The following is a 21,951-nucleotide window of genomic DNA, read 5'->3' on the forward strand; positions in this document are numbered from 1 at the left end:
GGCTATTTCAAAATATGTCCAATAAATATATTTTGAGGTGAAATACCTTGATTTATTTCAGGGCCTGCCATCTGTCATGTGATTTTATACTAGAGTCAGATTGGAATTTGCTATCTTATTGCTACAAAGTCTGTTTTGTCAGTCTTAAGATCTCTGTTTTAATGTTAATGCTGGTCAGTTATGTCTGAATTCCAAGGGGAGGAAGGTATAATGATGCATGCCCAACCTCCCATTCCCTTCATGGCCTGAGCTAGTTTTTCAGGTTTAGTTTGGAACTCCCTTAACCTAGAGGGGGGTCCATCAGTCAGTTGGGGGACTTAGAATTTTATTTTTTGTTTACACCACTTTATAGATAAATAAAAATGGATACTGGCAATGATCATCAACGGCTGCTATAACACCAAAAAAAGAGAGCAAGAGATAGAAAGAGAAGAGCTCCTTGATGGATGCACACACTATCCCTGAAAAATAAACAAATAAAACAATCTGATTATGTAGAAAATCAGTTTTTTCTCTGCTCTTATACCACGATATATAGGGGTTTACTCCACCAGGCAAGCAATCAGCTTTGCAGTGGACACCAGCTGGGTGTTCTCCAATTTAATTCTGACACCATCCGTAGCATCAGATTCCACAGGTTGACGGCTCAGTACCCAAGGCTGCCCGCCTCCAACTTCTGACGCCAATTGCAAGCCTTAGGCTGTTTTACCTGTGCTTCCGTCAGAGGTATTTGAACCAGAGCAACTCCATCTTGAATAGGGGCTGGGTAAAATAAGGCTGAGATTGACTGGGCTGCATTCTCAGGAGGTTAGGCATCCTTAATCACAGGATGAGATTGGAGGTCAACACAAGATATGGGTCACAAAGACCTTGCTGATAAAACAGGATGTGATTAAGAAGCCGGCCAGATCCCACCGAAACTAAGATGGTTATGAAAGTGACCTCTGCTCATCCTCACTGCTCACTATAGGCTAACTGTAATGCATTAGCATGCTAAAAGACACTCCCACCAGCACCATGACAGTTTACAAATGCCATGGCAACATCAGGAAGTTACCCTATATGGTCGAAAAAGGAGATGAACCCTCAGTTCCAGGAATTACCCATCCCTTTTCTGGAAAATTCATGAATAATCTAACCCTTCTTTAGCACATAATCAGGAAATAACTATAAGTATATTCAGTCGAGCAGCCCATGCTGCTGCTCTGCCTATGGAGTAGCGATTCATTTCTTTCTTTACTTTCTCAATAAACTAATGCTTTCACTTTAAGGACTCTCCTCAAATTCCTTCTTGTGTGAGGTCTAAGAACCCTATCCTGGGTTCTGATCAGGACATCTTTCCAGTAACACTTCTGATGGGACCAGCTATAAATCACGGTTCCCATGACCCCTGCCTTGGGTTTGATTAATTTCCTAGAGCAGCTCACAGAACCTAGGGAAACACTTAGGTTTACACTTATGTTCAGTTTATTATAAAGGACACACAAAGGGTATAGATGAAGAGATGCACAGGGCAAGGCATGTAGGAAGGAGTGTAGAGCTTCCGTGCCCTCTCTGGCTACACTAACCTCCAGGAACTTCTACCTGTTCTGCAATCAAAAAGCTCTCGGAACCCCATCTTCTTAAATTTTTGATGGAGACTTCACTGGATAGGCATGTTGAAGTATGGACAAACATGCGGAAATGCGACTGAACAAAAAGGGTATAATCTAATACTAATAGATTGAGTGGGGAAACCCAGTAAGGCCTGTCTTGTTCAGATTCTTCTTGGCCTCTCTGTGCAGCATTGCTTCCTCCATGGTATGGGACAAGATCCATTCTGAAATGGGGGTCTTATGACCTAAAATCAGACAATGTAAGTCAGAGAATTTCTTTATGGCCAGCTTGTGGACAGAAAGCCGGGGGAAGATTAGAGCATGTTTTTAGTTTCTATGGCCTGCCTTGGGGAGAAAAATGAGCAAGTGAGCAAAGACCAGGAGAAGGCCAGAGAGACAGAGATCTGTCTTCTGAGGCCTACTTCTGAGATCTAAAGTACTACAACATTATAACAAAAGACTGTCTTTCACCTTTATTGCTCAGAAGCTGTTTCAAAGCTTCTTCAGGAACCAAAGACAAAAGGCAAAATACTTTAACAAAAGATATGCTTATTGTTTAAGTCACTTAAGAAATAACGTGGGCTATGGGAGTTATGAGCCAGGAATTCTGGATGAAAACATATATGGACAGATAGATAAATAGATAGACCTATATATCTCATATCACACAGATCAAGCTGCAAAATCTATAGGATATACAATTTAGTTTCTTTAGTTAATGCTCTGGAAAAAAAAAGACAGGGAGGGTGAACATAAAAATTAAGAGTCTTAAGACTGAAAGAATGAAAAGACAAGCCACATTGAAATAAAATACTTAAAGAAAATATATCCAATAAAGTACTATTACCCAAAAATATACACAGAACTCTTTAGGCCAGGTGCGGTGGCTCATGCCTGTAATCCCAGCACTTTGGGAGGCCAAGGCAGGCGGATCACCTGAAATCAGGAGTTCGAGACCAGCCTGGCCAACATGAAAATCCCGTCTCTACTAAAAATACAAAAATTAGCCGAGAATGGTGGCAGGCGCCTGTAATCCCAGCTAATCGGGAGGCTGAGGCAGGAGAATCGCTTGAACCTGGGAGGCAGAGGTTGCAGTGAGCCAAGATAGTGCCATTGCACTCCAGCCTGGGGGACTTTTGTCTCAAAAAAAAAAAAAAAAAAAAAAAAACTCTTTAAACTAAACAGTAAGAAAACAATTAATTTTTTTTAAATGGGCAAAAGACCTGAACAGACACCTCACCAAAGATATGTAAATGGAAAATAAGCACATGAGAAGATGCTCAGCATGCTATATCATTGGAGAACTACAAATTAAAACAATGTGATACTACCACATACCATTATTATGGCAAAATCCAAAATGCTACCACTACCAAATGCTGGCAAGGATATAGAGCAACAGGAACTCTTATCCATGGCTGATAGGAATGCAATATGGCACAGCCACTTTGTAAGAAAGCTTGGCAGTTTCTTATAAAACTAAACATACTCTTCCTATATGATCCATCAATCGCACTCCTTGGTATTTACCCAAATGAATTGAGAACTTATGTACATGCAAAAACCTGCACATAGATGTTTATAGCAGGTATATTTATAAATCCCCCCAAAAAAGGCAGCAATGGATAAACTGTGGTACATCCAGATAATGGAATATTATTTAGTGCTAAAAAGAGATGAGCTATCAAGTCATGAAAAGATACAGAGGAAATGTAAACGCATATTACTAAGTAAAAGAAGTTGAGCACAGTGGCTGACAACTGCGATCCCAGCACTTTTGGAGACCAAGGTGGGTGGACTGCTTAAGCACAGCAGTCAGAGAACAGCCTGGGCAACATGGCAAAACCTCATCTCTACCCAAAAAAAAAAAGAAAAAATTAGCTGGGTGTGGTGGTGCACACCTGTAGTCCCAGCTACTTGGGAGGCTGAGATGGGAGGATCACCTGAGCCTAGCAGGTAGAGGCTCAGCAGTGAGCTGAGATCCCAGCGCTTCACCCCAACCTGCACGACAAAGCAAGACCTTGTCTCAAAAAAAAAGATGTTAATTAAAAAGGCCATATGACATTCTGCAAAAAGCAAAACTACAGAGACAGTAGAAGGATTAGTAGTAGCCAGGGTTTAGGGAGGAGGAAGAAATGAATAGGTGGAACACAGAGGATTGTTGGGGCAGTGAAGCTATTCTGTATTGGTACTTTAGTGGTGGACACATGTTCATTATTCATTTATCTAAACACACGGAATGTACAGCATACCAGGAGTGAACTCTAACACAAATGCAGCTCTAAAAAAATAAAGTCTATTTTTGTAAAAGGTTAAGAAACACAAAAATACTACAAAAAAATGACACATTACCTAGAAAAAAAAGAAAGACTTAAAAGACATCAACCAATTGCCATGTATAGAGCTTATTTGGATTTTGATTTGAAACAATTGTTAGGGGCCGGTCATGGTGGCTCACACCTGTAATCCCACCACTTTGGAAGGCCAAAGCAGGCAGATTACCTGAGGTCAGGAGTTTGAGACCAGCCTGGCCAACATAGCAAAACCTCATCTCTACTAAAAATACAAAAACTAGCTGGGCATGATGGCGTGCACCTGTAATCCCAGCTACTCAGGAGGCTGAGGCAGGAGAATCGCCTGAGCCCAGGAGGCAGAGGCTGCAGTGAGCCAAGATCGTACCACTGCACTCCAGCCTGGGTGACAGAGACAAACTCTGTCTCAAAAAAGAAAAGAAGTGAAAAAATTGTTAGGAAAAAAGTTATGAAAATCAGAGAAATCTGAATATTAATTCAATATTTTATATTAAGAAACAATTGTTAATTTTTTTTAGTGTGATCACTGTGTTGTGGTTAGAGATACACACTAAAATATACCTGGATGAAATGATATGACATCTGGGTTAATGTATGGGATGTGGTATCAGAGGACTTGGGGGGACAAAGGGCTCCATTTGGGTCCTACTTAAATTTTTGAAAACAAATATATATATTAATTTTTATAATTTTCTTCAAAAAAATTTCCTAAAAATGAGATTGAGGGAAAAATTACCTTCAATTATTAACTACTGATATAGAATAACAAGTAGGTCTAATATCACCCACGATAGTTAGAGAAAATCCTCAGCTGACAATTCTAAGTAGAAGTTTCCTTAATAGGTGATCTCTAAACATTTAAATGTAGAGAGCTGCTCAAAAGTTATAAAGTGGTCAATTATCTTGGTTGGGTAAGTAAGAACCACCACCCCATGAAGATTTCAGTTAAGGTGTATTGGTTCATTTTTATGCTGCTGATAAAGACATACCAGAAGTTGGGAACAAAAAAAGGTTTAATTGAACTTATGGCTCCACATGGCTGGGGAAGCCTCAGAGTTATGGCGGGAGGCTAAAGGCTCTTTTTACATGGTAGTGGCAAGAGAAAATGAGGAAGAAGCCAAAGTGGAAATCCCTGATAAACCCATCAGATCTCATGAGACTTATTCACTATCACGAGAATAGCATGGGAAAGACCGGCTCCCATGATTCAGTTACCTCCCTCTGGGTCACTCCCAAAACATGGAATTCTGGGAGACACAATTCAAGTTGAGATTTGGGTGGGGACACAGCCAAGCCATATCACAAGGTAACATTTTAGAGGAAAGAAATGGAAAATTGGAATAAAATTACTGTCTAGGATATAAAGGTACTGCGTAAGAATTAACAGCAGCTCACATCTGTAATCCCAGCACTTTGGGAGGCCGGGGTGGGAGGATCACTTGAGGCCAGAAGTTGGAGACCAGCCTAGCCAACACGGTGAAACCCCATCTCTACTAAAAATAGAAAAAATTTGCTGGGCATGATGGTGCACACCTGTAATTGCAGCGACTCAAGAGGCTGGGGCATGAGAATCACTTGAACCCAGGAGGCTGAGGTTGCAGTAAGCCAAGATCATGCCGATGCATTCCAGCCTGGGTGACAGAGTGAGACTCTGCCTAAAAAAAAAAATAAATAAATAAATAACAACAGCTGCTGCATTACTTCCTGGAATTAAATAAAATCTGGAGACAGAAGTAAAAATACTAATCTTACACAGGCAAAATAGGCCAAAAGTCAAGATTTGGAATTAAAATGTTACATAGTAACTAAACTCTTTACCTACATAGTGAATTATTTTGATTAAAGAAAAGCAGAAAGTAAAAGCACTATTTACTAAACTATGATAATAAAAGTTCAAATTAAGTTGTTAAAAGTAACAATCATTATTTGTTTAAAAAAACTTGTTACACACATATACACACACACACACCACACACACACATTAGCAGATTGTTCCTGTCTTGTAACTTATATTCTATAACTCGTTATCATCATGTAAAACTATTCCATCATTTAGACCTAAAGGAAGGAAATGATGCTTTTATGGCTTCAGTTGACTACAAAAAAATTTTATACAATCATAACGCTTTTAAGACATTAATTTGAAAAGTAACCTGAGGAATATCTGAAGAAGCAAACTCTAATGTTGTAATACGGTTTTTTTTTCCTTAAAATGCTAAGCTTTGTTGAAAAACTTAGAATTTTACCCACTGCTTTTCAATTGTTTGTTACCTCAGTAGTGGTAAGAAAATGGACTTAAGTAAGCTTTTCTTCAGCTTTATATCTGCAATTTCTTTTCTCATAATTTTCTCAAGCAGAAAGTCTAAGTTCTTGATTCATATTCCTATTTTGAAGCCAGGCACAGTGGCTCACGCCTGTAATCCCAGCACTTTGGGAGGCCAAGGCAGGCAGATTGCCTGAGGTTGGGAGTTCAAGACCAGCCTGGCTAACATGGTGAAACCCTGTCTCTGCTAAAAATACAAAAATTAGCCAGGTGTGGTGGTGCATGCCTGTAGTCCCAGCTACTCGGGAGGCTGAGGCAGGAGAATTGCTTCAATCCGGGAGGCAGAGGTTGCAGTGAGCCACGATCACACCACTGCATTCCAGCCTGCACGACAGAGCAAGACTCCAGCTCAAACAAAACAAAACAAAAAAACAAAAACAAAACAAATCATATTTCTACTTTGGAAGGAAACATTGAAAATTGCCAATGTCCTACTTCAATTTTTGCATTTTCCTTAAAAATCTTTCTTCTCTCATCTCCCCCTCAATCCTCCTTATTTCTCAATAATAGTTCCTTATTATGTATTTATCTGATGGCACCTATCAATGGCAGATTGTGAAAAGTCAATACATATAAAAAAGCTTACAAAGAAAGTTCTAGTCACACAATAACAGTTTTATAAATGACAAGTATACCTCATTTTTAAACATCAGCAATGGTATAAAGTTTTATTTTCAACCTATCACAATACCTGGTTCTCAATTTTTAGTGCTTCTGAACTAACTTAACCTTCACTTGTTGAGGGACTGCCATGCTTCAATACATGGTGCCAGCTCTAGAAGCAATTCCAAACGACTTCTGCCAGTATTTTTGTTTTCAATAACATTTTATATAAAAGCTTCATAAAATAATTGTATAAACGTTCAAGGCGATCAGTTTGAAATACTTCCCTCAAATATAAAGAAACAGGCTCAGTGCCTGTTACACAGTAGGTGTCAACAAATACTGATTCCCTTCCTGTACATATTACTTCCTCATGACTGTGTAGAATAGAGTATTTACATGTTCACACATACTACTTGCATGTATATAAAACATCTCTGGAAGAATATACAAGGAAATATTAAGTTTTTATCCCTTCAAAGAGATCTCGGCTGAGAAAAGGGTAAAGGGGGAAAGACAGTTTAACCTTTATGTGCCATGGGTATTATCTTTTTCAAAATAAACTAAATTTTACATGTTTTTAACTAAAAAGACAATCATATTATTTATATCTCATCCAGCCACCTATCCATCTGTAAAGAAACTAGGAAATATAGCGATGGAGTCAAAACGTCCAATGTCATCAAAAAGTTACACATATGCAAAGAAACAAGAAGGAATGATCCATTAAAAAAAAAAAAAGCAATCACAGAAACTGTTCCAGGCCAGGCACGGTGGCTCACGCCTGTAATCCCAGTACTTTGGGAGGCCAAGATGGGAAAGAAAATTGCTTGAACCCGGGAGGCGGAGGTTGCAGTGAGCCAAGACTGCGCCACTGGATTCAAGCCTGGGCTACAGAGCGAGACTCTGCCTCACAAAAAAAGAAAAAAGAAACTGTCCCTAAGGATGCCCAGACACTGACTGGACTGACTACATAAGAACTTTAAATCAGCTATTTTAAGTATGTTCTAAAGCTAAAGGAAACCATGTCTTAAAAACTGAAGGAAAGCAAGAGAACTCTGTTTCACCAAAAAGAGAGTATTGATAAAGAGAATTTTTTTTAAAATCTAATAGAAATTATAGAATTGAAAAGTATAATAACTTAGATGAAAAGTTCACTAGAAGGGCTCAACAGCTTATTTGGGCAGGCAGAACAAAGAAACAGTGAACATGAAGATAGGTTAATTGAAATAGGTCAGTCTGAGGATCAGGAAAAAAAAAAAAAAGAAAGAATACAGAATCCCTTAAAACAGAACGTAAGAGATATACGGTAGGCTGAGGCAGGCAGATCACTTGAGCCCAGAAGTTCGAGACCAGCCTCAGCAACATGGCAAAATCCCATCTCTACAAAAAAAGAAAAAAAAAAATTAGCTGGGTGTGGTGGTGCACACCTGTGGTCCCAGCTACTCAGAAGGATGAAGTGGGAAGATCACTTAAGCCCATGAAGTGGAGGTTGCAGTGAACTGAGATCACGCCACTGCACTCCAGCCTGGGCAACAGAGCGATGAGACTCTGTCTAAAAAAAAGAAAAAGAAAAAGAAAAATTAAGATATTCCTAGATTAAGAAAAACTAAGAGAACTCACTGCTAGTAGACCTATCCTATTAAAAAAAATATGCTAAAGGGAGTCAGTCCATCATGCTGATATGAAAAAACACTAACTAGACAATACTCAAATCCACATGAATAAAGAACACTGGTAAAGGTAATTACAGTCGGGCATGATGGCTCATGCCTATAATCCCAACAGTTTCGGGGGCCAAGGTGGATCACTTGAGCCCAGAAGGTCAAGGCTGCAGTGAGCCATGATCATTCCACTGCACTCCGGTGTGGGCAACAGAGCAAGACCTTGTCTCAGAGAAAAAAAAAAGTATGTAGGTAAATATTAAAAAGAGTATAAATGTATTTTTGTTTGTATTTCTTCTTTCTCCTATCTGAGTTAAATAACTGCATAAAGCAATCATTGTAAATCAGTGTTGATGAGCATACAATGTATAAAGATGTAATTGTGACAATAACAGCATAAAGGGGGTAGGACTACATAGGAGTAAAGTTTTCTACACTATTAAAATTAAGTTGATATTAATCTGAACTAGATTGTTACAAATTAAGATGTTAATTGTAATCCCAGGTCAACTACTACGACAATATATAACAAATGAAACATAAAGGAATTAAAATGGTACAATGAAAAGTATGTATTTAACACAAAAGGAGGCAGCAATGGAAGAACTGAGGAACAAAAAAGATGTATCAAAAACAAATAGCAATATGGCAGAAGTTCTTTCTTATCAGTAATATGTAAATAAATCAAACTCCTCAATTAAAAGATAGTTATTGGCGGACAGATTTAAAAAACAACAAGATGCAATTGTAGCCTGTCTATAGAGACTCACTTTAGATTCAAAGACAGAAATAAGCTGAAAGTAAAAAGATAGAAAAAGATATTCCAGGCTGGGCACAGTAGCTCACACCTGTAATCCCAGCACTTTGGGAGGCCGAGGTGGGTGGATTACAAGGTCAAGGGATGGAGACCATCCTGGCCAACATGGTGAAACCCTGTCTCTACTAAAAATACAAAAATTAGCCAGGTGTGGTGGCGTGAGCCTGTAGTCCCAGCTATTCAGGAGACTGAGGCAGGAAAATTGCTTGCACCCGGGAGGTGGAGATTGCAGTGAGCCAAGATCGTGCTACTACTGCACTCCAGCCTGGCGACAGAGCAAGACGAGGAAGGGAGGAAGGGAGAGAGAGAGAGAGAGAGAGGGAGGGAGGGAGGGAGGAAAAGAAAGAAAAAGAGATTTCATGCAAACAGTAACCAAAAGGGAACTAGAAAGTCTATGTTAGGCCGGGTGCGGTGGCTCATGTCTGTAATCCCAGCACTTTGGGAGACTGAGGCAGGTGGATCACCTGAGTTCAGGAGTTGGAGACCAGCCTGGCCAACACGGCAAAACTCTGTCTCTACTAAAAATACAAAAATCAGCCGGGCATGGTGGTGCATGCCTGTAGTCCCAGCTACTACGGGGGCTGAAGCTGGAGGATCGCTTGAACCTGGGAGACAGAGGTTGCAGTGAGCCGAGATCGTGCCACTGCACTCCAGCCTGGGCAACAGAGCAAGACTCTGTCTCAAAAAAAATAAAAATAAAAGAAACTCTATGCTAATACCAAACAATGTAGACTATCTCTTAAATATTATACAATGATAAATGGGTAAATCCATCAACAAGATATAACAATTGTAAACATACACTGCACATAACAACAGAGCCTCCAAAAGATACAAAACAAAAACTGACAGAAGTGAGAGGCGAAGAGGCAGTTCAATGATAAACGGAGACTCCCAATACTTCCCTTTCAATAATGGATAGACTAGAGAAAAGATCAACAATGAAAAAGAAGACTTGAACAACGCTATAAAGCAACTAGATCTATCAGACATCTATAGAACACCCCACCCAAAGACAATGTAATACGAATCCATCTCAAGTGCACATGGAACAGTCTCAGGACAGATCATATGTTAGGCAATAAAACATGCTTCAATAAACTTTAAAAGACTAAAATCATACAAAGTATGTTCTCTGATCACAATGAAATGAAACTGAAAATCAATAACAGACAAAATGTTGAAAACTTCAAAAATATGTAGATAATTAAGCAACACACTTGACAAACACTCAACAAAGTACTCAACAAACTGGGAACATATGGAACATCCTTAAACTGATACAGTGTATCAATGAAAAACCCATAGTTGCCAGGCATGGTGGCTCATGCCTATAATCCCAGCATTTTGAGAGGCTGAAGCAGAAGCTTGAGCCCAGGAGCTCCAGACCAGCCTGGGCAACATAGGGAGACCCTGTCTCTACAAAGTATACAAAAATTAGCCAGGCATAGTGGCTCATGCCTGTAGACCCAGCTACTCAGGAGGCTGAAGTGGGAGTATCACATGAGCCTGGGAGGTCAAGGCTGCAGTGAGCCATGATTGCACCACTGTACTCCAGCCTGGGTGACAGAACGAGACTGTGTCTCAAAAAAAAAAAAAAGAAAAGAAAGAAAAACCCACAGTTAACATTATACTAAATGGTAAAAGACTGGAAGCTTTCCTCCTAAGATAAGGAACAAGACAGGGAAGTCTGTTACTGCCACTTTCATTTAGCATTGTATGGGAAGTTCTAGCCTGGGCAATTAGGAATGAAAAATAAATAAATAAAAGATACCCATACAGGAAAAGAAGAGGTAAAACTATCTCTGTTTACAGACAGCATGATCTTATATACAAAACTCAAAAGAATACACTAGAAAACTATGGGAACTAATAAGGAGTTCAGCAAAGTCACACAATATAAGGCGACAGAAAATAAGTTGTATATCTAAACACTAGGCAATGAACATTGTGAAAAACAAATTTAAAAAACAATTTCATTTGCAACAGCACCTAAAAAAATAAATAGAAATAAATTTAACCAGGGAAGTGAAAGACTTGACACTGATAACTACAAATATTGTGCAAGAAATTAAAGACAAACTAAATAAGTGAAAAGACATCCTATTGTTAATGGATTGGAAGACTTAATATTTTTAAAACAGAAATACTACCCAAAATGTTTTACAAATTCAATGCAATCTCTATTAAAATTCCAATGGCCTTTTTTACAGAAATGGATCCTCAGTTTCATATGGAATTGCAAGGGACCCTGAAGAGACAACAAATACTGGAAACAGCAAAGCTGAAGAATTCACACATCTCAATTTCAAAATGTACTACAAAGCTACAGTAATCAAAATAGCACATGGTACCTGGCATAAGGATAGCTATATCAACCATGAGAATCAAACAAAGAGTCCAGGGGAAAAAACCCAGACATTTGCGGTCAACTGATTTTTCAACAAGGATATCAGGACCACTCAATCAGGAAATAATGGTCTCTTCAACACATGAGGATGGGACAACTAGATTACCACATGCAAAAAAGTGGACCCCCTCTGGCAGGGCGCAGTGGCTCATGCCTGTAATCCCAGCACTTTGGGAGGCCAAGGTGGGTGGATCACTTGAGGCCAGGAGTTCAAGACCAGCCTGGCCAATGTGGTGAAACCCCATCTCTAGTAAAAATGCAAAAATTGGCTGGGTGTGGTAGTGCTCGCCTGTAATCCCAGCTACTCGGGAGGCCAAAGCATGAGAATCGCTTGAACCTGGGAGGCAGAGATTGCAGTAACCTGAGATTGTGCCACTGCATTCCAGCCTGAGCGACAGAGTGAGACTCTGTCTCAAAAACAAAACAAAACAAAACAAAACAAAACAAAACAAAAAAACGTGGACCCCTATCTCACACCATATAAAAATGTGGACCAACAACTGAATATAAGAACTAAAACCACAGAACTCTTAGAAGAAAGTATGGAATAAATCTTCATTCCTTGGATTTGGCAATGTAGACATGACACCAAAAGCCTGTGTAACAAACAAACAAACAAAAAAACAGATAAATTATACTGTAAAATTTAAACTTTTAATGCATCAAAAGTATATTATCAAGAAAGTGAAAAGACAACCCAGAAAATAGAAGTATTTGTAGATCATATATCTGATAAACATTTAGTAACCAAACATACAAAGAACTCTTTCAATAACCAACAATACAATTCAAAAATGGACAAAGGATTTCAGTAGATATTTCCACAAAGAGAATATACAAATGGCCAATGAGCACATGAAAAGATGTTCAACATCTTAGCCACCAGGGAAATGAAAATCTAACCCTCAACATGATACCACTTCACACCAAGATAGCTAAAATTTAAAAAAGCAAATGGCAAGTATTGGCAAAAGATGTAGAGAAATTGAAGAATTGGATTATAAAATGGTGCAGTTGCTTTGGGAAACAATTTGGCAGTTCCTCAAACTGTTCAACAAGAGTTACCACATGAGCTGTTTTCTAACAACACTTCTGACACCACATGTGGAAGTGTTTTTCCATACCAATACAGTTCTCCAACTTTCCAGACACCAACTGAGTGCCCTATAATTCAATTCTGACACTAACTGTCCAGAGTTTATGTCAGACTCCACAGGCTTAGTTCCACAAGACTACCCTCACTTCAGTTACCAGCCACAAGCTGCACATTGCAACCTGTACTTCTGACCAAATAGCTATAAATAGGGGTTCCCACAACCCCCTCCTCATGTTCAATAATTTGCAAGAATGGCTCACCGAAACTCAGGGAAACACTTTACTTATGCCTATCAGTTTATTATAAAGGATATAAATAAACCACCAAATCAAAAGGCACAAGGGTGAGGCCGAGATGGGTTCCAAGTATAGGAGTTTCTGTCCCATGAAGTTGAAGCAACACCTTCCCAGCATAAGGATGCATTCACTAACCCAGAATCTCTCTGAAAACCACTGTTTAGAAGATTTTATGGAGGTCCCATTTCACAGGCATGATTGATTACATCACTGGCCACTGATAACTGATCTCAATACCCAGTCCTCACCACCACCACCTCACCCATCCAGGGGTGGGGCTGCAAGTTCCAACTCTCTAACCAACACAGTTGGTTCTTCTGGCAACCAGCCTCCATCCTGAAGTTGTCTAGGGGCCTACCAAGAATCACTTTATTAGCATAAATTCAGATGTGACTGAAAGAAACTTATTATGAATACCAAAATATGCTGTATTACCTCTATTACTCAGGGAGTTCCAAGGATCTTTGAAGTTCTAGGCTAGGAACCAGAGACAAAGACCAAATATATATTTCTTATTGTATAACATCACACCCAGCAATTCTACTCCTAGGTATATACACGAGAAATGAAAACATATGCCCGCACAAAAACTTGTGCATGAATATTCACACCAGCATTATTCACAATAGTCAAGAAGGAGAAACGACTTAGATGTTCAACTAATAAATGGATAAATGAAATGTGGTATAACCAGATAAGAGAGTACTGTCTTGCAATAAAAAATATGAAGTGCTAATATATCCTACAATATGGATGAACCTTGAAAACATTAAGTGAAGGAAAGCAGTTGCAAAAGATGATATATATGGTTTCATTTATATGAAATATCCAGAATATCTGAAATATCAAGAGATACAGAAGTAGATTAATGAGGGCAGGGGAAATAGTGAGTGACTACTGCTAATGGGGAGCAGGTTTTTTGGGGGGAGTAATGAAAATGTTCTAAAATTGACTGTGGTGATGGCTGTACAACTCTGTATATACAGACTGTCCCCAACATACAATGTTTCAACTTGGGATTTTTCAACTTTACATGGTATCCATAAAATCATTCTGTTTTTCACTTTCAGTATTCAATAAATTACATGAGATATTCCACACTTTATTATAAAATAAACTTTGTGTTAGAGGATTTTGTAGGCTAATTTAAGTGTTCTGAGCATGTTTACAGTAGGCGAGGCTAAGCTATGATGTTAGGTGCATTAAATGCATTTTCCACTTACAATATTTTCGAATTGCTGTAGCGTTTGTCAGGATGTAACTGTGTCGTAAGTAGAGAAAAGTAGAGACGCATCTGTACTAAAAACCAATGAGGCTGCACATGGTGGCTCATTGAGCCCAGCACTTTGGGAAGCCGAGAGAGGTGGATCACTTGAGCCCAGGAGTTTGAGACCAGCCTGGGCAATATGGCAAAACCCCGTCTCCACAAAAAAAATACAAAAAATTAGCCAGGCATAGTGGCACACACCCGTAGTCCCAGCTACTCAGGAGGCTGAAGTTGGAGGATCGTCTATCTGAGCCTGGGAAGTCAAGCTGCAATGAGCTGTGGCTGCACCACTGCACTCCAGCATGGGTGACAGAGTGTGACTCTGTCTCAAAAAAAAAAAAAAAAAATTAAGTCACACGGACCAATGAATAAATACATGCTACATACCAATGAATTGTACAATTTAAAGGGGTGAATTTTATGGATACATGAATTATATTTCAATAAAGCTGTTTTAAAAAAGAAAAGCAGGTTCAAGTCTTTGCCATGTTAAAAATCTCTGTTAACCCTTTATCACCCTCTGCTACCACCTCTTTCTATTCTCCCCTTCATGGCTAAAATTGATTTATTTATTACAATCTACATATGCTTTTCCACTCTCTAACCTCAACTCCTCAACTCAATGAAACCTACCTCCTCCCCCAACCATTCTATCAAAACTGTTCTCACACAGTTATCAAATTGAATAACCTCCTCAATACCAAATCAATAGACTCTTAATAACTTCTTTCGCTCAACTTTTCAAAGCATTTAAAGTATGGCTTTCCTTTTTTTTAGGCCAGGGTCCCACTCTGTCACCCATGCTGCAATGCAGTGGCACAATCACAGCTCACTGCAGCCACAACCTCCCAGGATCAAGCAATCATCCCACCTCAGCCTCCTGAGTAGCTGGGACCACAGGTGTGCACCACCACAGCCAGCTAATTGTTTTTTGTTGTTTTTTTTTTTTTTTGCAGAGACGCCAGTCTCCCTATGTTGCCCAGGCTGGTCTCAAACTCTTTGGCTCAAGCAATCCTCCCACCTCAGCTTCCCAAAGTGCTGGGAGGACAGGTGTGAGCCACTGTGCCTGAGGCTTTCCTTTTTTAAAAAAAAAATTAATTTATATTTTTTCTTGAGAGTTGACTGTGAAGTATAACTTCCTTTAAAAATGATCCCAGCCCAATGCAGTGGCTCACACCTGTAATCCTAGCACTTGAGAGGCCAAGGCAGGCAGATCGCTTGAGCCCAGGAGTTCAAGACCAGCCTGGGCAACATGGCAAAACCCCATCCCTACCAAAAATACAAAAATTAGCCAGGTGTGGTGGTATGTGTCTGCAGTCCCAGCTACTTGAGTGGCTGAGGTAGGAGGATGGCTTGAGCCCAGGAGGTGGAGGTTGTAGTGAGCTGTGATGGTGCCAGATCCCACTTTGGCTTCTATGACATTTTCTCATGATTTCTCTACATCTCCAAACACTTAGGAATTTCCTTTCCCAGCTCTTCTTCTATCTGGCTTTAAATGTTCTCCACGGCCTATTTCCAGAACTATTTTATGTTAACAAACTCTTCTTATTTGGTGTTATCTAAATCAAAGAATTCAGATACCACTCATAATATAGCCTGTTATATTGTACTCCAAATCCACATTCACAGTTCCATAGCAGATGATTCCACCTGGATGTTTCACAGATAACTTCCACTCAATATGTTCAGAAGCTAAAATACTGTTTCTCCTCAAATGTGCTTCTCTTCCTGAATTCCCCATCTCAGTATATTTTACCATTGTCTCTTCAATCACCCAAGTTAAAATCCAAGTCATCTTATTCTATTATTTTTCCCTCACTCCCCATATCCAATTGTTGCTGAATCCTATGAATTCTACTTTCTAAATATTTCTATTACCCTCCTCCTCCATAACCCCTCCTAACATTGCCTTAGTTTGGACCCTTATTTCTCACTTCGATTAGTGCAAAAACCTCCTAAACAGTCTTTCTACATCCATTCTTACCTTCTCTCCATCCCTTCTGAAATCCTTACTCTACAATTCCAGAATGATCTTTCTAAAATAAAAATCTTGGCCGGACATGGTGGCTTACACCTGTAATCCCAGCACTTTAGGAGGCCGGGGGGGGGGGGGGGTGGACTGCCTGAGCTCAAAGTTTAAGACCAGCCTGGGCAACATAGCAAAACTCCATCTCTACAAAAAAAAAAAAAATACAAAAAAATTAGCCAGGTGTGGTGGCGTTCACCTGTGGTCCCAGCTACTCGTGAGGCTGAGGTGGGAGGATTGCTGGAGCCTGGGAAGTCGAGGCTGCAGTGAGCCATGATGGAGTGCGGTGAGTGCCACTTCATTTCAGCCTGGGTGACACAGTGAGACCTTATCTCAAAAAAGTAAAAAAATAAAATAAAAAGAAAAATCATATCATGTCTCTCTGTTCATTAAAATACATAAACCCTATTGTTATCTACAGGAAAAAATGGTAAGGTCCTTGGAATGGCACGCAATACTTTTGAGGATACCTGCAACCTCATCTTCTGCTACTTATCACCACAACTAATGCTACAGCTACAGAAAACAACTTCCCATTCTCTTCCATATTCTGTGCTGACTGCACCCCTGGCCCGCGCGTGCCTTTCCGCCTGCCGCGCCCCAGGACACCCCAGCTCTGGGCGCCACCAGGGAGCTGCTCGCCCTGACCAAGGCCGGCGGCAAACCCTTCTGCGCCTGAGGCAGGCTGGGCTCTAGCTCAGTAGGAAACCCGCGCTCAGGCGGACAGCGCCGACTCTTTTTACTGAGTTTCCAGAGGAAGACTAGCCCAGCTACCGCGAAGCTGCCAACCCACCGAAGAGGGGGCTTCTGAACCCGGACTCCTGGGAACATCGACAAGCACGGCACTACCACACCGAGGCCTCCACCGCCTGGGCCTGAGCACGGCCGGGCCATTCCCAAACTCGGGACGCAGAAGGAGAGGCTCTCGGAGCAGAAGAGACCACCCTGAGACACACAGTTTACGTCAAAAGTTTACATGGAGAAGGCGGTTCCGTTCTGAAGCGTGGTCTGCTGTCCTTTTGGGCGTGAGGCATGTGGTGTTCGCTGTGAAGCCTCCTGGGCCTGTTGGTCTTCCGATTTCATTCTCAGGACATAATGCTTACCAACAGTACTTGCACTGAGTTGACACTCGTGCACTCTTGACTCCAGATGTTTTTTAAAATGTATGTTCACACCAATAATTGCCTACTTCAGAGGCTAATACGACAAAACCAGTAAAACTGAGTGATGGTGTCTGCATTGGAAAAAAAAAAAAAGTGTTCCACGTTCTTTCTCACCTACGTTTCTGCCCACCCTTCCCTCTAAAAGTTCCTTCCCCACCCCTGCCCCAGCCCCCCAATTTCTGCATTAGTCATGACTAAGCCTTCTTTAAGCTTAAGGACATAAAATATACAGTACCTAATATAGTGCCTGACCTATAGCAGAGGGTTAAAAATGGGCTGAGCTGGCTTAGGTCTCTTCTTTGTCCTCTCAATGACTCCTATTTGCTTATAAAATAAAATTGTAATTATTCTGATGGTCTGCAAGATCCATAATTTGGTCTCTGCCTATCTCCCCAGTTTCAGGTCTTGCCACCACCCTGTATTATACTTGCTATTTTTGCAGATGCTACTCTGTAATTTTAGACTCCCATGCTTTTTCTCACACTGCTCCTTCTACCTAAATGCCCATTATTTCTATGCCTGTACACTCCTGATTTTCATCACCTTCTACATAGTTTTTCCTTACAGTTTCCCTCTTCTTCAGCTCTTTTCTTCACTTTAAGAAATTGACCACTATCTCCTTTGTACATCCACTGTACCCGCATATGTTCTTCAATCAAAACAATCTTGTACTTGTTGACAGTTAAAGTAAGAGATAAGGTTCAACTACCCTGAAGGCAGGAACATTGCCTTCTGTATCTTTAAGTCCTCTTCACCTGGTCACAGTACTTTCTACATAGTAATTCCTGTATTCTAAATAATCTGCATTTTTCCTTGTACCCTCTTATACAAACTAACATAAGTTTCTATCAGGGATCTTTCAAAACAGAAACAATATTCTTTTGGGTTACATGCTGGGCCCGATCTCTTCTTGCCAAGCAAACAACTATGCAAATATAACTGTACAAATTAAAGTTATTATGCACTTTCTGATACCACTTTCCTATTCTAAATTAGGGGAGAAATAGTCCGGATAAGATCCATAATTAGAAACAATATTTTGAAGAGAAAGCAAACTAAGTTGTATTACATTGTTTCGAGATACCTTGTTTAAACAGTCACTTCTCAAAAGCTACTACTGTTGGCAGGGCGCGGTGGCGCACGCCTGTAATCCCAGCGCTTTGGGAGGCCTAGGCGGGCAGATCACCTGAGGTCGGGAGTTCAAGACCAGCCTGACCAACATGGAGAAAATGTCTCTACTAAAAATATAAAATTAGCCGGGCGTGATGGCGCATGCCTGTAATCCCCTCAGGAGGCTGAGGCAGCAGAATCGTTTGAACCCAGGAGGCAGAGGCTGTGGTGAGCTGAGATCATGCCATTGCACTCCAACCTGGGCAACAAGAGCGAAACTCTGTCTCAAAAAATAAAAAATTTAAAAAAAAAAAGCTACTGTTAACTAACCTACCCCACTTGGATCTACCAGATACTTTGAGAGGTGGGAACCACTCTATTGACCTCCTTCCTACCCCTACTACCGCCACTCCAGCTTACAGTAATTATTTTCACAAAGACAGAAAGGAGTTATCAAATGACCACAATAACTCTAAAAACAGAAAGTGAGGTGATCTTTCTTATTCACAGTCCCACTTAATCATTTAGAAATGCTGAGCACCAAAACAAAACCTTATCACAAGTTCAGTATTTCGTTAATAACTGCCAAGTATAATGGAATACTCCCCAAAGTACTGCAGCATTAGAACATGACCACTCCACTAAATAAAAAATTCAGCGAAAGCTTTTCTAACAAGGCTGGATGGAGCACTAACTCAACGGCCAAACGGCTGCACTTCCTGTACATGCACGTTCAAAACACCTCGAATTAACATGCTAGGGACCTTGAAGAACTGTACTAGGCCTTGCTCAAGAGGAAGGCTTTGTAATACTGAATCCCAAAACTTGAAACAGCAGAATTACTTCAGGGAAGACGGAGGTGTTAAATATTCTGTAAAACCTGTTTCACTCTCACAACCATCAGTTTTAAAAAAAAGAGGGAGAACACTGACCTCATTAAGAGCATTCTGACAACACACATAGTTGAACATGAGTTGTGAAAAGAATTTTCAACTTCAGATCTGTCCGTCCATTCCCACTGAAACCTGAAGGAAGGATCGCAGCACCCAAAGGCGCCCACTGCTCAGTGCCAGCGGTGGGCGACACCAGGAGCCTGTCCTGGTCCCCTGGGTAAGCCCCGGAGCCTTGCCACTATGCCGGGCACGATCCACCAACCGTGAGGGCTGGGTCCCCTAGCCTCTGTCCAGGCGCCCCCCAAGAGCTTCCCCGAGGCCTGGGGACTCCTAACTCTCCACCCTCGGCCCCCGAGAGCACCACAAACGAGGACGCCACGAAGGGAGGCCCGTCGGCCAGTGGGAGGGACGCACGGCCAAGGGGGGCGAAAACTGGGGCGAAGCTTTCCGGGGAGGAACCCACGCCGGGGGCAGCCACGCCCCCCACCCCCAACTTCAAACCCGAGCCCTGCGAGCACCGAGCCCCACACGCTGCCTGACAGACGCGGGCGCGAGGCCGGCGCGGGAGAGGGTTCCTCGGGCACTCCAGGGGTATCTCCGCGACCCTAGCACGCGACCGCTCCCTGAGACTGACCTGTGCCTGCCGCCGCGCGACCGTCCGCCCCGCCGCAGCCTCCGCCTCCTCGCGCTCACGCTGCCGCCGCAGCCACCGGAGCCGCCTCCTGCGCTGCGCCCCAGGCCGGCCTCGGGCGCCCCATTCCCACCCCGCCCAGCCTCCGCCTGTTTACAATGATTGGGACGGAACGGGACGAGGCGGTCCAGCGCGCACGCGCATTCCCTCCTCCCGCCGCAGCCGGCTTCCCGGATCCTCCTCTCCGCTCAGACGGCTGAAGCCGTCAAGGGCAGGCGACCTGGGCTCTCGGGCGGGGCGCGCCGGGAGGCGTAGTTCCCAAGGCCCCGGCGTCCAGCCAGCCCGAAGGCCTCTCGCCAAGGAAGTAAACTACAACACCCAGGAGGCACCGCGCCTCCTTCGTCCCCAGGCTCGCTGAGGAGACTGAAGAAGAGCGCGAGAGAACGCGCCGAGCGCCAGTGCTCTGCAGGCGCCTGCGCAGTCGGTGGCCTTGCGGGTTTCGGGGACGGACGGCTTACCCCGGCGTGGTGCTGGCGAAGGTGGCTCGCGGGCATCTCCTGCAACGGCCTTGAGGATGGAAAGGGCTTTCCTCTCCACGCTCTGGCCAGCCTGCGCCTCAGCTTCCGAAGTTGAGAGCTTTCCTTGCGCCAGCGTGCTTTAGTCGTTCCAACCAGTTAAACCAGACTGGGGGCCGCCTGGCTTGCCGCTGGGTGGGGCGGCTGCCCCGCCTTCGACTGGGTGTGGGATTGGAGGAAGGAGCGCCGTGGGCCTGTAGGGATAGGCGGGAATAAACCTCTGTCGGGAACATCCACGGAATTCCTGAAGCGGGTGTGGGCTTCTGCAGGGCTTCAGCGCGCCCCCGGCTCAGCAGTTACCGAGCAGCCCCCGAGGAAAGCTGCCCAGTCCGTGTTTGGCTGGCAGTAGAGATAACTGAATTTCTTCGAGAAGCCTTTCACCCAGGCTTGTTGAGTTGCTCTGCTAATGCGTAGCGAAGGCTGGAAACGGCTTCAGCAGTCTTCGTGTTTTCTGAAATGTGGCAGTTTATTAGGGGAGAGGAGGGACTTGGAATAGACGACCCTCCCTGTCACTTGCATTCCTACGTGCAGCACTCTGTGGCACCTCGTTGCCCGTTTAGATTGGCCGCTGCGATCCATCTTGCTCTCTGCTCCCACATCAGCTTTCCTCAAAGCGGGCGGTAAATTTGTCCCTAGTACTCTGCGCTCCCTACTCAGTAAAGTTCAACCCCTGGGGCCTTAGATTCGTTCAGGGGCCTCCCACGAGTGGATATGGGATGGTCTGAGGTAGCCATTGGTCTTTGACTTTCGGAACAGCCTTCTCATGGCTCCTCTCGCAGTAGAACAGTCTCCTCTGACCACTGGGTTGGGCAGGTGAGCATGGCAGTGACAATTCTCTGCCTGTGACAGCACTGATTCGGCCAAGGGGCGGGCACTGATCCACGCTGGGCCTTATGGAGGCCTTGCCTGAAGCTGCTATGTGGATGCAGGAGGGGAGCAGAGGGAGTTTTCTACTGAGGCAATTGCTGATGGACGTGTTTCTTGCAACATCGAGTGGCCTAGCCAAAGGTGAGGGTGTGAAAGAGAAGAAAGGAGAAATGGCAAGGGAGAAAGAGCTGGCAGAATGTAGACCGTGGTTTCATTTGGAGGGCATGGTTTGTGGAGCTCTTTAAGTGCTGTGAGCATGTGAGCCTAAGTGGGTGAGCCCACTCATTCATTGATTTATTATTT

At 42.6% G+C, this 21,951-nt stretch overlaps 1 protein-coding gene across 9 annotated transcripts in view; it reads right to left on the reverse strand.

The window, feature by feature from the left end:
• The window catches only part of RALBP1 (ralA binding protein 1), a 62,722-nt gene extending 41,799 nt beyond the window's left edge, over window positions 1-20,923 (reverse strand). Inside the window, exons 1-3 of one of the 9 annotated variants that reach the window (XM_063795523.1) lie at window positions 19,615-20,085; window positions 17,386-17,643; window positions 16,609-16,736 (exon numbers count right to left, since the gene is read on the reverse strand). The gene's annotated coding sequence lies outside the window, so the exon portion shown is untranslated. The other 8 variants (XM_063795524.1, XM_054672028.2, XM_054672031.2 and 5 more) reach the window with 8 other exon arrangements.
• Between the last annotated feature and the right edge of the window lie 1,028 nt (window positions 20,924-21,951).

Source organism: Pan troglodytes, chromosome 17, assembly GCF_028858775.2.
Source record: "Pan troglodytes isolate AG18354 chromosome 17, NHGRI_mPanTro3-v2.0_pri, whole genome shotgun sequence".
Taxonomy (NCBI): domain Eukaryota; kingdom Metazoa; phylum Chordata; class Mammalia; order Primates; family Hominidae; genus Pan; species Pan troglodytes.